The following is a 17,500-nucleotide window of genomic DNA, read 5'->3' on the forward strand; positions in this document are numbered from 1 at the left end:
TGTTACAGCTGTTACACCGCCGTACAAAATTAGAACAATAATGAAATATAACCTGACAGGTGAAAATTATGTACCGCCAAAGACAAAATCTACAGCAAAATAAAGTTCGTAAAACAATATCTCTAAACTTTTCGTAATCCTCGTAACAAAGCCCTCTGATCATCTCAATCGTCATATTTATAACTGGTAAAAAAAAAGAAAGGAAACAAAATAGGGGATTATGTTTCTTTTGTGTAATGAAATAATAGCAGCGGCATTTCTCAAGAGCACTTTCTAGTACACTTATTATGGTATTAAAGCCACTGTATGATTATGGACGTATTTCCCATGTCTCGTAAAAAAAATAGAAAAAAAGAGAGATAAGGAGGCGGTTATTGTGATTATCTTATCGTTAACGACCCACACAATCAGAATCAAATAAAAATGTAAAAGCCTACTTACGTTATCATCTGGATATTCGAAATTCTCGTATTAAAATGAAAGAGAGAGAGAGAGAGAGAGAGAGAGAGAGAGAGAGAGAGAGAGAGAGAGAGAGAGAGAAATGAGTACTTGAAATGAGAAGAAAATTTACCAAACGTACCGAACTAAAATATAAACAGGAGACGATAATCTTTATAAGCACATACGTTAAACATGACCAAAAAAAAAAAGTTACTAAGCTTATCTCAGACATCCCATTGCCTTTGCAAATATTATAAGAAGAGGATTTTTACAACAAACTCCTCTGTGAAAGTCTGGACCAGGGTCGGGGGTCAAGGTCTTAACAAACTTGAATCCATGCTAAATGAAGATTTTTAAAGATTTTGTCAACTAACTCCTGTGATAAACTTTGGACCGAGTTGTAGCCCGAAACATCACTGGGGGAAATGGTTTGTACAAACTTGACTTGGCTTTCCTGAAGTCATCCTTCACCTGAATGTTCTTATTTCTGGCCCAGTTGCTCTGGAGAAGATATTCAAATAAGCAACTCTTACATTCACTATTTCTTAATTATCTTCCCCTTAGAGAGAGGCACGGTCCTCTTTTGAACTAATCTAAATCCCCTTTAACCAGAGAACCTTAGCGTCAACTTCGGTTAAAATTGATAGGGTTGAAAATGGGAGGCGTTCATGTCAGAAACACATATAAACATGCTGAGCTTGCGTCTACATCACTCGCTTACAGCTGAGGTCGGGTAAGAAGGCAATCAATTCTTAATCAAAATATCAAAACAACAAAGCCTACTGACGAAATAACCAGCAGATTCCTCAGTCCTAGCTTATTTCAACACAATATGGAATAAAAATAATTTCATAAACACTACAGTAATAAAAACTTAGACAATGGATCAGTGAATGGTGAGTTGTAATGACGAATTTGACAATTCTTGTAAAATATCAATTTTTGAACAAAAAAGAACCGAAACTAAACGTTTAAGAATTTTTGTCCCAAGAGCAGCCAGGATTTTCCAAAGGCACTTTTCTCCAATCCCTGTCTTTAATGCCTCGACCAGTGTCTCCGATGTGACTTTAGAGACTTTTCAAAGACGCCCTGAGGGCAACTTTGGTCTTTTTCCCATTGATTCCACTGTTCCAGCTGGAGGCAAAAGAGAAGAGGAAATTACTCCATTATATTTAATCTTCACCTCAAACAAGAACAATTCTATAATACATTTACCCCCTACTGTGATGTATCCAATTTGCAACAATCGTAACTGTTTGCATAAAACCATGAAATATTATTAATAAAATAAAAACAGAATTACCAATGAGACTGAAAACAGCAAAAGCAAATTATCAACTGAAATATTAGTAAAGCTTTTTCTACGTATACCTACACACACACACACACACACACACACACACACACACATATATATATATATAGTATATATATATAGATATATATATATATATATATAGTATGTATATATATATGTATAATATATATTTAAATATATTATATATATATATATATATATATATCTTTTAGCAGTTTCCTTTGAACTGTTTTTTATCTTGAAATACTGACAGTTCAAAATTAACAGAAAGTGCGAAAGAAACTTTGGTAATCACTGACAAGTAACTAATCTGACGTTTCAAAATGTCCAGCCTGTTGACATTGACTATCGGGAAAGTGAACTGACAGTTCACAGTAATGACTAACAATCCTCAAAAACAGCATTAACAATCTAGATTAAATGATTGAGAAAGCCGCTTTACTTTGACAGTTCATAAAAAAAACGGGGTTTCAACTTTTGCCAAATTGCAGGGGCAGAGAAGTCAATAATTAGGTACACTAAAATTTACTATTTGATTAGATATTTTGATCTAATCATCTCCTAGTAGAAACGCTTGAAAGAGTGTCGCTTCAAAAATGCCACAATTCAAAGAACGAACGACCAGGGACCTCACAGAAATGTACACGCATACGAAGGAGGAAGGAAGGATTTCATGATTACGACTTCGTAGGAATCAAAGGGAAAACCGCTTATCAGATCGAAAGTAAGCATCAACAAAGTGAAGATGATGACCGTGGAGAAAGAAGACTGGTAAAAGAAAGAAGCTTGACAACACTTCCCTAAATTAACCTTATCATTCTGGTTAAAGGAACGTCGAAAATTACTGCATAGGAGTTGAATAGCACAGTATAAGTTTTTCCTTGTAGACTACAGCTGACAAAGGCAACCATATCTCGTTGTTGGGAATGACAGTTGTTAACTCTTAAAAACAGCATAGATATTCCAGTCAAACGTGTAATTCTTAATGAGTATAGCCATTATGTTAATGAGAACAATCATTAAGGACCAATTATACTAATCAAATGTATACAAAACGTCTTTAAGTTGACTGAAGAAAAGTAAATGAAATGGGATATTATCTAAACACTCGAGGTCTGTAACAGCTCTAATTGGACAACGTGTACATAGAATCTTCAGCGGGTAGAACAGATGTAAAGAAATAGCATGTCAAGTTACATGAAGACTTAAAGGTAATAATTTTAAGGTTAAAAACCCGCACTACATGATTTTCTACTAAACTTCCGTTCGGCACTTTTCTCAAGTTTATGCCTGAAATTTCCTGCCAATGGGAGTGCACGACAGATCCTTAGCCCCGCATTCATTCTTGACTTTTTTCACTGATGACTCTTTATGAGAAAAAATATATGACTGATGAAAGATATAACAAAATGATCCATTTTGGAAAGCTCAATTTAATCAAATGCCATTAAAAGATTCTAAACAAATGAGTCTTCGGATTATTTCACAACTATTATTTTTCTGACTCCGTGAATAAAACCTTTCGTCGTTTAGACTTCCCTTGTATCATGAGCATACAAAAACTAAAAAAAAAAATCATAATTAAAAACCTGGCACCAGGCGTGTTGTAACATTATACAAACAGGTGGCGTACATCAGTAAACAAAGTGGAAAGTTAAAAATACCTCCAAATAATCCTACGAGTCAGGGCAGTGTTGTCTCTAGTTATCCATGGAGTACAACAACACAAACTTGTTGCAATCACAGCATACATAATCAAACATGTATTAGAAAACCGATTATATTTTTACAAAACTTAAAATCATGTTAGCATTAACCTAATACTGAGTCACAATCAACTGACATGGCAACGAAAGTAACAGACGTAACAGCAGATCAAACACACCGTCAAGGAAATCAGAAATAAGATTAACGAAAGGCATCCCTTATAAGTTACGAATGAGAGGCAGAACAATTAATTTACGTCAATGTTATCTGGACTGACGTCAGCATATTTGATGGTAGACTTTATCTCGTATCGTCCGGTATTTATCCTTATTTAACTCCCAAGATACGCTTTCATATCACGAAAATAAAAAGAAAATATAAATCGAGGTAACCTTTACAGTTCGTATGAAGCATTCACCCAACTATTTTCAAATTCTCTGTATTTTGGAACTTGACCCGAAATCAAATGTCCCATTTTCAATGAAAATATATAAAATCTGTGACGCAAGAGATTCTATTCATATATTTCCTGAGAGAGAAACTTTCCTGGCGGAGGAAATTCAGAATGACATGTACCTAATGGCATTCATTTTCAACTACACTAATCGCCACGGTTTATAGACTTTCCAATACTAATTTAAAAAGAACATCACACACATTTACCGTACAAAAGATTTTAATAGCTAGGATCATTCTTTAGTGCTTTCTTTTTAATAGCTAAATTCTATTTTTTATAAAATCCTTTAAATAAAAATGTATAGCACTGAATTTTCACTATATCTGCACGGAGCTCTAACAAACATTATAACCTGACAAGAACTAAACATAACTAAGCAAGTTTGAGAAATTTATATATATTACACACATATACATTATCATACATACATACATACATACACACACACACACATATATATATATACATATATATATCTATATATAATATATATATATATATATATATATATATATATGACATAATGATTACTTTTCCCCTTGGTAAATATGAATGCAATGTCTGATAATAAATGAGAGAATTGAACTTCAGTTGTCATACAAGACTGAACTTGTCTTCAGCTAAATATGTATAAATAATAACATGAAAAAAATAAAATAAATCAAGAAAGAGAAGTTAGCAGGTTCGAATTTACCTTAAGACCACGAACTCGAATCTGAGAGCCTCTAGAAGGCCAACGCACAGATGTTAACTGGGACGATCCACCAGCCATAAAAAGCAGGATAAATACTCCAGTCAGGAGATCATGCTGAATGCACCAGTTACCCATTAAGGATACAACTGTTTTTGCGTATTGTTATTCCATTTGGTCAACCTACATTGATATCAATATTAATTTAATTTTATGCATAAATTAGACAATTTTATACCGAGGATGATTCAATTCGGCGAAGATTCTTCATGGATATGTGTTTTGTTGATGAATGTTGAGTACTGGTGAAAACTAGTAAAACATAAATGCAAGAAGAATTTAAAGAAACCTTACTGTTTTAAATTAACAAAGGTTCATCACAGAGTATACCATGAAGACAGTACTACATTCAGGGTACATGTATCCTATAATCAGTCCATCATGGTGCTATACATTGGTTTCCTATATGTAGTAGGATGATGTAAGTATGTTGTGGTAATGGTCATAAGATGGTTTAGATCAATGTAAACACGTCTGTATTTATGATCAGGTTTGAAACCCAAATCACTATGCGTAACGATTAAACCATATTGAGAGTATCCTTTCCAATAAGAGAAGCCCAAGTTTCATGTGCTTACTTAACCATGACTTAACAAATCAGGAACAGCTCTTCTTAATATGGACCCAGAATATAATAAAATAGTATACATTCAGTACCATATTATGACTTACCTAGTTACTAAGACTACTAGTTTAAGGTTTTTCTGTCACCCCGCTATTGAAATATTCAGAATTTTCGCGCCCTCCACCGTACCTCACGTATATGATCTTCGCAACTGCTAATGCAAGAATAACTAGGACTGCTATCGTTGGCGCAGAAACTTAGCGGATGGCGACATCTGGGACCTAATGAAGAATGTTGTTTCAATGTACTTATGTGAGATGGGGAATTCGATTTTTTTTTAGAGTGGGTTGAAAGTGTGCGCTTGAGAGAGAGAGAGAGAGAGAGAGAGAGAGAGAGAGAGAGAGAGAGAGAGAGAACAAGCGGGGTCAAATGGACAGAAGCATTTTTGAATACTCAATTGAACGAAGGCCTTTTTGAATACTGAGTTAAACTTTTCATACACACACACGCACACATACACACACACACCAACAACAAAGAAGACACACACACACAGAAGAAGAGAGAGGAGAGAGAGAGTGAAGGAAGAGCTCAAATGGATGAAAGCTTTTTTTAATACTACGTCAACTTTTCACAGAGAGAGAGAGAGAGAGAGAGAGAGAGAGAGAGAGAGAGAGAGAGAGAGCTCAAATGGACGGAAGCCTTTTTGAATAGTAAGTCAAACTTTTCACTGAGAGAGAGAGAGGGAGAGTGACTATGTGAGCTCAAATGGACGAAAGGCTTTTTTAATACTACGTCAAACTTTTCAGAGAGAGAGAGAGAGAGAGAGAGAAAATGGACGGAAGCACTTTTGAATACAAAGTCAAAACTTTTCAAAAATGTTCCAATCAATTTTGCTCTGCTACGAAGGATGAAAAAAATTTCATTTCATGATGAAATCGTTGTTGAAGTCGATTCACAGAAGAAAGAACTTCATGGCACATCCGGTTACAGATAAGGAATATTCATCGTATTTTCTTTTAGCTGCCGCTAGGGAATGAAATATGTCCTGTGAGCCAATCAGAACTCGACGTACAATCAGCCGTTGTGTGCTATCACGAACATCCGACAAATGGGGTTATATACATTCCCTAACATTCAGATAAGTATTTCCTTTCCATGCACACTCCTTTTCCGCAATTCAGTTTTTCTACGACGATTCTACTATTTCATTATTATTATCTAAGTCTATTGTTCAACTACTATCATATATTCATAAAAGTATCATGAAACCTTCTAAAAAATGTCGGTATTCACACAGATACACAAAAATACACACGCATATTATATATATAATATATATATACTTATAAATATGTATGTCTATAATATAATCAAAAGAACTCTTACTGTTCAGTCCTTAAGATCTAACACATTCAAATCATGCTTGAAATACGCCAGTGTTTGGAAATTTCCCATTCACCTGAATTCAGCCACAAATGCTAGTATCCACATTCATCCAATTTACTGATCACGGTAATACAATAACAATAATTTGGAATATATTCTAAGAATGCTGATGAAACCGTCGAAAGGAAAAGCTGGTGAATCCAAAGAAGAGGTTCAAAATAATAATAAAAATAGGAAGGTTAGGTAGAGAAAAAAGAAAAAAAGAGCAAATCCAATCTCTTTTCAAAAAGAAAGAAATAATGGATTCCGATATAAGATAACCTCAGAGCTAAAATAGTGTCCCATAAAGCGAACACTTCTAACCACCAAAAGGCCATTCTAACTTGGAGGGTGACAGTTTTATAGTATAACCGCGAAATGAGAATTTTCATTCCCTTAAAATGTCCCAACATTTCTCCGACAATTTTGTTTTATTTATTTTTTTTATCCCTTCTCCATTTCCCTCTCATTTTTATCCTAACAGATCTGTCGAGAAATCGACTCTCCATTTCTTTTTCTCTCCTTTCTCCTTCTCCTCTGCCTCCCTCCGCCCATTCCTCCTTCCTTTCCTTGCTCCCACAGTGATGGATGGGTAGATACTGACAGACAACGTAATGGATTTGTGAGGTAAAGAATATTTTTTCCCCCTCCTTCTACCTCAGAATCCACAGAGCGTGACTGCCTTTCCCTACACCCTCCACAGAAACTGAGTTTATGCGAGCATCTGAATGGCATCACATAAAATTCCTGCCACTTTTCGATGCTTGATAGTGAAGCCGAAATGGAAAATTATAAAAAGACACGACACCACATTCTTCTCCAGTCTCCTATGAACAGCTGTATCTGTGACACTTAAATGGAAATACGATAAGAAACTGACACACAAAACCTGAGTGTTTTAGGCTTGTTCCTTTCTCTTGAAAATGATTCATATTTGACTTTTCCTAGAAAATGACCAAGAGAGGAATCATGCACGTTCACTGTTACCGTCACTGATTATTTTTACCGATGGGGATTCTTCAATTTAAAAAAATTCACGTATATTCTGTTTTAAACATCAAAATGCCTTCTTGTTTTGACATTGCTGCAGGGCAACAATTTTTCTGAAAATATAGCTTCTTCATGAAAGATTAATATTGTTCTTTTATTAAACTGACCCAAACGCTAGTAATACTAAACAAAGAAAATAAATATATGCCAGTAACAGATGATCACAAGTCCCACTACTGTGCTCCAATAATAAACGTAGCAACCTAAGTACAAACTGGGATGTATCAAATGCTTTTCCTTCGAGTAACTCCAATTTTTCAGCGACATCTTATCAACAAACCCCAATAATATGAATACCAAGTAAGGATTTAAATGATAGAGATTTGCTTGTAATGCATACCTTCGGTAACTAGAGCAGTCGCAAAACTTGCGGATTTGTCCTGACGTTCGACTAATCCCCCCCCACTTTTTTTTTAAACTTCAATTAGCTGTTGTACTACATCACTTCACCGGTTTCAGTTATAAAGTTGAAGGCAGTAAAAGCAACCGAATTATAAAACATATGATTCACACGTAAAATTTTATATTCTTTGTACAACTGAAATACACATGCACACAAATTATACTGTATACATACATACATACATACATACATACATACATACACACACACACACACACACATATATATATTATATATGTGTGTGTGTGTGTGTGTGTGTGTGTGTGTATGTAGCAGTTTATAAGTGTGTGGTTGTGTATTTCAGTTGTACAAAGAATATAACATTTTATGTATGAATCATATGTTTTATAATTCGGTTGCTTTTACTGCGGCAAGCTAACTGAAACCGGTGAAGTGATGTAGTACAACAGCTAATTGAAGTTTAAAAAAAAAAAGGGGGGGGGGGGAGAGAGAGATTAGTCGAACGTCAGGACAAATCCGCAAGTGTTGGGACTGCTCTAGTTACCGAAGGTATGCATTACAAGCAAAATCTCTATCATTTAAATCCTTACTTGGTATTCATATTATTGGGGTTTGTTGATAAGATGTCGCTGAAAAATTGGAGTTACTCGTATGAAAAGCATTTGATACATCCCAGTTTGTACTTAGGTTGCTACATTTATTATTGGAGCATAGTAGTGGGACTTGTGATATATAGTAGTGGGACTTGTGATATATATATATATATATATATATATATATATATATATATATATATATATATATATATATATATACACTAACGACAGGTGCCGAGTCTTTTCAATAAAATCTGTAGTGTCCTTTAAGTGAGAGTTTGATATAGTACCCAAAGACTCGGCACCTGTCGTTAGAAGGAAAGAGGATGGTTAGTTTTGACGTGGAGTCCCTTTTCACCAAAGTACCTGTAGATGAATGCATGCGGTTTTTAGAACGCAAAATTGATAGTCTTAATATTGATCTACCTGTACCAAAAACAAGTGTATTTATTGATCTGATAAATATTTGTATTGAACAGTGTCACTTTGGATGTAATAGTAAATTTTACTCACAGATTTTCGGCTTGCCCATGGGTTCGCCGTTATCACCCGTTTTAGCAAATTTGTTTATGGAATGTTTTGAAACTGAAGTTTTCCCACCATTTTTAACTTTCCAATTGTTTGGTTTCGCTATGTTGACGATATTTTTGCTTTGATTCCAGATTTTATTAATGTTGAAGATTTACTAACTCAACTGAATAACTTACACCAGTGTATCAAATTTAAAGTAGAAAAATGAGAATAATAACAGGTTACCTTTCTTAGACACTTTATTATGTCGTTCAGAAGATAATAGGATTAAATATGCAGTATATAGAAAACCGACCCATGCAGAGTCATATATCCATGCCTTTTCTTTCCATTCAGACGATGTCAAATAGGTGTTATTTCTAATATATTTCTTGAGGGCGGTAATTAAACTTTGTGATGTTGAATTTTTAGATACTGAAATCAATCATATCAAAAATGTTTTCACTGTACTTGGTTACAATACAAAATTTTATTCAAAGGGCGCATTTTAAGGCACGTAGAATATATTATGTAGCAAGGGAGAAAAGGAGCTTCCTAGGTAATAATAATAGTGTTTTAGTCTTACCACAAACCAAAGCAAACCCTAGACTTTTAAACGAATATTTGAAATTTTGCAACATTGTCCCAGTATATAAGAATACAAACACTGTTAAAAAGTACCTAACAAATAATGTTAAAAATGTAGACAAAACACAAGGATGCATTTACGAAATTCCCTGTCAAGAGTGTAATAAAACTTATATAGGTGAAACGATTGATTTTGACAGAAGAAAAAGACAACATCGTGACTCATTAAGGAAAGGTGATGAAAACAACGCCCTGTTTCAACATAGACAAAGTAAAAATCATATGGTTAACCTAGACAAAATGAAAAACATAAAGGTTGTTAATAACACTGAAAAAAGAAAACTTCTAGAATCTATTTTAATCCAAAATGTTGACGCTATGAATATATATAAGAGTAATTTTAAACTGGACCTTTTCTGTAATGCAATTATGACAAAGCATGTAGTTAGTGTAGCTAAGTTGTTAAACAAGATTGGCAAACCACCGTAGGGCAGTTATTCTGATACAACCATTATGCTTGTATGTTATTTCTTTTACCTTGACCGTTGTTTTCAGTTTATGTAACTTTTATTTCTCTTTCTGAAAGAGGGAGAGAATGTACTCTCCGAAAGCTTAAATAAAAACTTTCAATTTTTTCCGAATTTTTGTGGGCTTCCTACAATATATATATATATATATATATATATATATATATATATATATATATATATATAAAAGAGAGAGAGAGAGAGGAGAGAGAGAGAGAGAGAGAGAGAGAGAGAGAGAGAATTCAGACACAACAACCACCACAAAGAGCATGATAACGTCATCTGTATGCACGATGCTGCATGAACTGCCCTGGTAGCACACATAAAAAACAGAGAGCAAGTCCTTACGGTGTTTCTGTACACGCACAGTTCAGGAACAACGAACAAAGGGAGGTTCAGATCTTACTGTTCCAATTGCTATAAATAGAACTTTTCAGGAATTCCGGCTGCAAGTATCATTCTTCTATATTGGCAACCTTTACCTTTAATTTGTACTTTGCTATTACGACCATTTAATAATCTATTATTATTACAGTAGCGATAACAATAAAAACAAACGAATTCACAGGGTTTGGTTGCATGAATTCCCAGTTACACAACAACCGGGTGGTTCAAAACTGCTTTGAGATCTGCCAGCGAGGGTACTTTCCTAGATTTACGCTGCGACGTTAATGGAAAATGAAGTGTTGCCTGAAGATCAAGATGAATGATAATAAATTAGCATTTAAAAGACAAAACCTCTTACTCAAGTATAATTTAAATATTCTCTTCATCGTCACTTCCAGAGTTCATGGTAGTGTTTGATTCCATAGCGAATTCTGTAATTTAAGAATGTTTCATCTCATGGCTAAAACAAACTTATTATCAGAAAATCACAAACTCATGTTGAAATAATATAAGAAAAGCTAATAAAAAAATGATAAGTAACATTAGTGATAATCTATGCACAAACACAATAGTATCCCCAAACATTTACTATATTCCAAGGATGGTGAAAGGACAGCCCTTGTGAGAAAGACATGCGATTTGACGTTCTTCTTCCTTTTACAGGTACTTGAGAACCTAGAAGAGGTATTTTAGGCCTCTAATGATCCTAATTCTGCTGTCTCCTCTAAGACGATTATGCTCACTTTTTGTTCTAGGCTGGAGAAGAGTCCTTCCCTTCCCCTCTTAACATTGCCAAAATATTTCTTCCCCATCACATGCACTGAAAAAATAAGAAATTAATGGACTTCTCTGTTCGGTATCTCCCTGCCTTTATTGTCAAACTTTTAAAAATAATTTCCCTCTATTTAATTTGTTCTTCCATTTTCCATACAACTGGTCTACAGTTTCTACGCGATCAAGGCAAGCCATTTGTCTTCTTTCTCATTCTACTACTGGCCTTGGCCATATAATAGGCTTCTGAGTGAGGTACCAGGCAATGTGCCGCCACCCCCTCTAGTTTTTGCTTTGCAAATTCACCTGTAAAAAGACTGACATAGATGTTTTAGCTTTTTTTTTCTTCACACTGAGAATTGAGGCAACGCAAGACGGGTATATGTGCTCTTCTATCTCGGCACTACCTTTGTCATTTACTGATTTTGTGTCAACTGCAAATGATATTAACACAGTGTCCTTTTGTTCGCCAAAATTCACAACCATAATTATTGTTTCCAATGCGTGTTGCAAAGAGCCGCTGTGAAATGACATCACTCATGTGTTTACTGTTCTTTATCCTTCAAAAAGCTCCACTCATCTTCAGCCTCCCTTCTCAAAGCTGCGATCCAAACAGTCATTAGGATATTCCAATTCTCCAGAAGCCGACGGGAGCCCAACTGGAACTATCATACGTACACATGCTTTCCAGGGGTTGTGCAAGTACATTTCCAGACCAACTCCATCTCCCATTCACCATTTGACTCTTAATATTCTTCTGAAAGATTTGTTCTCAAAATTGACAAAATCTACGAGAAACAGTTTTACTCTCGTCCATACTGCAATACACACTGGATCGACTTTTATATCACTATCGTTACTCCAATCTAAACCTTTTCGTCTAGCTCTGACTATTTCTATATAAAATCTATAAGAGGGGCAAACTGCAAAGGTGAAATTACACTCTCTCGTACTACCCTGTTATTTACTGCAAGTTCATAAGACAAGACCCAAATACATTAATGCTGCATCTACTTCGTTCAAGGGCAATTTCTTTTAGCTATAAATATTTACTAGGAATGATATTATGATACAAAAACCTTCCATAATATTGGTCTGTGGACACTGCTCTGCCAAATACCTTCTTCTAATCAACAAACGTCATCAGGTGGGGATTTTTAAATTTCACACATGCTACGCAATATGTTTATACAAATATATTTGATCTCTGAAACTCCAGCCTTTTCTAAAACCAGCAATCTTGTTATTATTTTCGTTCTCCAGCCTCCTGAGAATAAGCATACTGAATATTAAAATCAGAACTCATCCAATGCCTCTATCTACAGTTACCACATTCAATATACGGCTCTGAGTCGGGTTATCTTTCTTCGGTACCTCGACTATGACTTCTGATCTCCAATCACCAGACTTTACTTTCTCATTCCATATTCCATAAAACAGTCTTGTTGGTATACAAAATGTCATTTCTTGAAGCGATTCCATCATAACCCGGTGTTTCCTAACTCCTAAGATTCTTTATTATCGATTCCACTTCAAAAACTGGATTCATTCATAATAAGCACGTTCATGTCTTCATCAACTTCTATTATATTAATCAAATCATCCCCCGCATACCCCTTATTCTCCAAAATGTTCCGTCCATCGTTGCCCTTCTTCTTATTATTTTTATATTACTGTTGACCTATTAATCTTTTTGGCAGATATTTTCATCTTTTTTTTTTTCCAAACATGGATATTTCATTAGCAACACTAACGCAAATGCCACTTGCAGAATAGAATTCATGGCTTCGTCAACACCACCAGCCTTTTTTCTTCTCGATCTTTGTTCAAATAAACCGTCTAGAACTGAGAAATAGTGCAGTCTACTTAGGGGGTCTTCGTCTCTTCCGATATCTGTCTACATATACTTTTTGCTTTTATCGGTTCTTTATTGTGTCTATGGTCTCATCTGGTACCCAAGATTCCGTCTTGCTACTCCATATGACGGTACTTCTTTCTAAGCTGGATGATATCCATACTTGAAGTTAAACCAGTCCTCAGACATGATTTCCAGTACTAAAATTCTATGTCCACAATCACTTACAAAGTCTTTTTACCTTCATCGGCAAGAAGCTGCCTATAATCAAACTTAGTCAACTTTTGTTGTTGTACCTTGAAATTTTTATCTTTGAGAAAAAAAATTTACGACTGATATTCATTGATATAATGAACATATCAATACAAAATAAAGCAGCGATTATTATTTGAAACAGAATACGTACATCATTAATAATACATTGCATATACATGGAGCTTCAGGAAAAAACTTTCAACTTTTGTTAGTGATGCAAAACGCGTCTCTGAGAACGACGTTGAATCATCAGACACGTCCAACAACATGAACTTTCAAGGGCATCTAACTAAACAGACGAATACATTATGGATCCCTTATGAGGTGATTGCCTTTGCCCCATGTTATTCAAATGAGCTAGCTCTCTACAGATCCTCTAATCGTGCTTTTTGTCTTCATTAGTGAAAGCTGATTTTTTTTATATCACAAGGATGGGCGGTCACACATCAGAATAAATATTTTACTTCTGCAAATAAGGGGAGATATTCCGTGATGTAAGGAATTAATTATCCGTACAGTCATATTCATTCTTGAAATACCACAAGTTTATTGTGAAGCATATGCTGTTTGCTCCTTCTGCATATGCATGACTGACAAATGATGTGTAATCTGGGTCAAAAGCCCTATGGACCTTTCTAGATGTGGGTCACATGCTGTCTTGATCATTCTATTCACTTTTTCAATGTATACTTAAACGGGGTTAAATAGTCGAATAGAAAAGATGCATATTATGATAAGCAAAAGCATTCACGTCGCTGTCAGTTCTTCTTTCCCTTTCCCATCGTTATCCCTGCACTAAGGCGTGGGTTGCCTGATGCGCCTTCTCCACTGCATGGTTCATGTCCTTCAATTCCGTAAAAGAACCTGATACACGCCATGAGCGCCGAAAAGAGGCAAACCTGATGAAAGAATTACGGAATTTTCCTGAAACATATCTCTATCGACCAAGCCATCACAGCCATGAAAACCTCTGGCTAGATCATGGTTTGCAAAATCTAGTGTAAATCAAATTCAACTAACGGCAAAAATCGCAGACTCAAACCAAGCAATTGGCTCTTTGCCATTCTAATTTGTATTCTACCTTCCAGAACAAAAGCATATCCATAACACAAACTTCCTGGCTCCTTGCTTCCAGTTTCTGCGCTCACGTAACGAATCTTCAACATATTCTCTTCGCATCTGGACGTTCAAGGTAACCCATAACGAAAAGTTCTTTATGCAATATCTTAAGGTTCCTGATAACAGTCAATGAGGGAAAAAAAAGTTGGCAGTGATTTCGGAGTCTTGTCAGCATAAATGTTTAAGGTGAAAGCAAACACTATGTAATATTTGACTAACTTAATTTTACTTATAATCATTAAGATGATAAAGATAATCTTGAAAGACAAAGCACCGAATACTGTCTGCTGACAAAAGAGTGCCGCATAAATTCAAACCCCATAATCTGCGAAATATGTCCAACAAAATGTGCATTAAAAATTTGACCTTAATCAGAGGTCCCACTAATTGTAGCCGACAAGGTAAAATCTTCAAATGATTATCGCTGTCGTAGCCATTCCCCCACAGGAGAAGGGGACTACAGGGAGTCACAGCAGATAAAAGAGAAATAGAAATAGAAAGATGGACAGTCAGCGGATAAGGCCATGCCTTTTTTCAAGGCTGGGAGCAGAATTCGTGTCGTTTCAAAACAATGCCACTTGGTTTACAAGGTAATCTTATTTTCTCTTTTTCCTACTCTCTTTTATCAGTACTCACTGACTCATGCCAACTTACTGGTTCATTTCAGATTTTTTTTTTTTTTTACAATTGTGAAATCATACTAAAATTATATATGACCATAGTGGGTTTTAGTGACTTATGATGTATCTGCTTTCTAGAATCTGAAATTGAGGTTCATTTCTACATAGTATATATACTTATTTATTATCTAGGCTAGCTGTGGTCTGTAGCTGCGATACTATACTAATTAGGTGAACTTAAGTAACTTTTCAAGTTCGATTCTAAAGATTCCTAACTTCCCAAATTATTAGAAAAATTTCTTTTTGAGATTAGAAATTACATATAACACGTGACTGAAGACATAGATACTAACTATATGTATGTATGTATGTATGTATGTATGTGTGTATATATATATATATATATATATATATATATATATATATATGTGTGTGTATATGTATGTGTTTATATATATACATATATATAGACGTGATACATGCATGTCTCTATTTATGGATATATGCATGCCTGTATATTACCGTACACACAAAAGAAATACGGTAAATGAACAATATATAATGAGGGATGCATACATACATACATATACATATATATATATATATATATATATATATATATATATATATATATGTGTGTGTGTGTGTGTGTGTGTGTGTGTGTGTGTGTGTATGTATGTATGTATGTATGCATCCCTCATTATATACTGTAGTACAAACAAACAACACGCCGAATTTACAGCTCAGGAATATATATATATATATACACATATATATATATATATATATATATATATATATAATATATACACACACACATATATATATATATATACTGTCACTCGTGACGGCCATTCCGCCATTTTCCTGTCATACGAGAGAAACAGTAAGGGAATTTGAACGAATGCAAGCTTGGGGGCCCTATCCAGAGTCATATCCGTATAGAGAGAAATCTTATCCACCAAACCTTCGTTCCTCTCTCTCTCTCCTATCCTCCCGGTATCGTGGCGGGCTCCGCCTGAGTCTGATTCCCTTTACCCTGAGTGTGATCTCTCTTCGATAAAGTCTAAGCCTTAACCATTATCTGAATATAGCTGCTGCCATTTGCAATTAATTATCAGACTTCTACGTCCAATAGTATAAATAATCTGTATAAGTCCAATAGTGCAGTGTAATTGAATGGTTAAACGGATAAGGGAATCTGTGCTCCAGAGAAGCTTCAAGCTTCACCGGTTAACCAACAGTTAAACTGACTTTATTTATAGATAATATTATACCCATTGTGCTCCCTTTTCCTATTACAGTTATTCAAGTAATTTTTAAATACATTTATTGCCGGTTCTTAGTGTCTCTATGCCGGCTGGCGAGCTCCAAACTTCCTTCTTTTTATATATATAAATTATGATACGCGTACGCGAGTAATAAACAAGGCAAACGCTCGCCCGTATCATAACAATATATATACTTACATGAGAGAGAGAGATAGAGAGAGAGAGAGAGAGAGAGAGGACGGTCTCGGCAACAATATAACTATCATTTCGAAAATGGTTGAATCCTCTTCACGAATATCTCTACTTGCTGCTCAAGGATCTTTTAGAAATCGTAAAAAGGCCAAAGGACTCAAGGAAGGCGAAATAGCAAAGTCTCCCGCACGTTCACGTCGCTATTCAGCATCCTTACAACATTCCTTTCACGGTAATTAGAAAATTGTAGCCCCGGAACAATGACAAACACAAAGGAAGTCATTCTCACCAAATTTTTTTACCTAGTTATAAGTAGCGCAACCTTCACAGGCATTCTATCTTATGTATCTGCATTAAAATGAAAGATTATATACATCCAGTGCTATACTTCCTCCTCGTTCACATTATTAGGTCATATAAAACAGTGAAATTCTACAGGGAGAGACAGGCAGTGTGTCCTGTATCTGCTTCAAACTGATACAAGGATATCTATGTCAAGTATTCAGCAACCTATTAGTTTAACTTGGAGAGAGAGAGAGAGAGAGAGAGAGAGAGAGAGAGAGAGAGAGAGAGAGAGAGAGAGAGAGATGCTGCTTAATAATCTCAGATGCACGTAACTGCATTTTATTCATGCAGTTTCAGCAACGTCAATTGCTATCTCGTGAGCCGAAAGGACTTTGTCTTCCTCACTCTCTTTCTCCCTGCTGTGTGAAGCGAGTCATCCCAGT

General features: G+C 35.2%; 1 protein-coding gene across 5 annotated transcripts in view; it reads right to left on the minus strand.

Moving 5' to 3' along the window:
- LOC135215601 (alkylglycerol monooxygenase-like) overlaps positions 1 to 17,500 on the minus strand; it is a 792,850-nt gene that overhangs the window by 243,061 nt on the left and 532,289 nt on the right. The gene's annotated exons all lie outside the window — the stretch shown is intronic.

This window comes from Macrobrachium nipponense, chromosome 5 (genome assembly GCF_015104395.2).
Source record: "Macrobrachium nipponense isolate FS-2020 chromosome 5, ASM1510439v2, whole genome shotgun sequence".
Classification (NCBI taxonomy): domain Eukaryota; kingdom Metazoa; phylum Arthropoda; class Malacostraca; order Decapoda; family Palaemonidae; genus Macrobrachium; species Macrobrachium nipponense.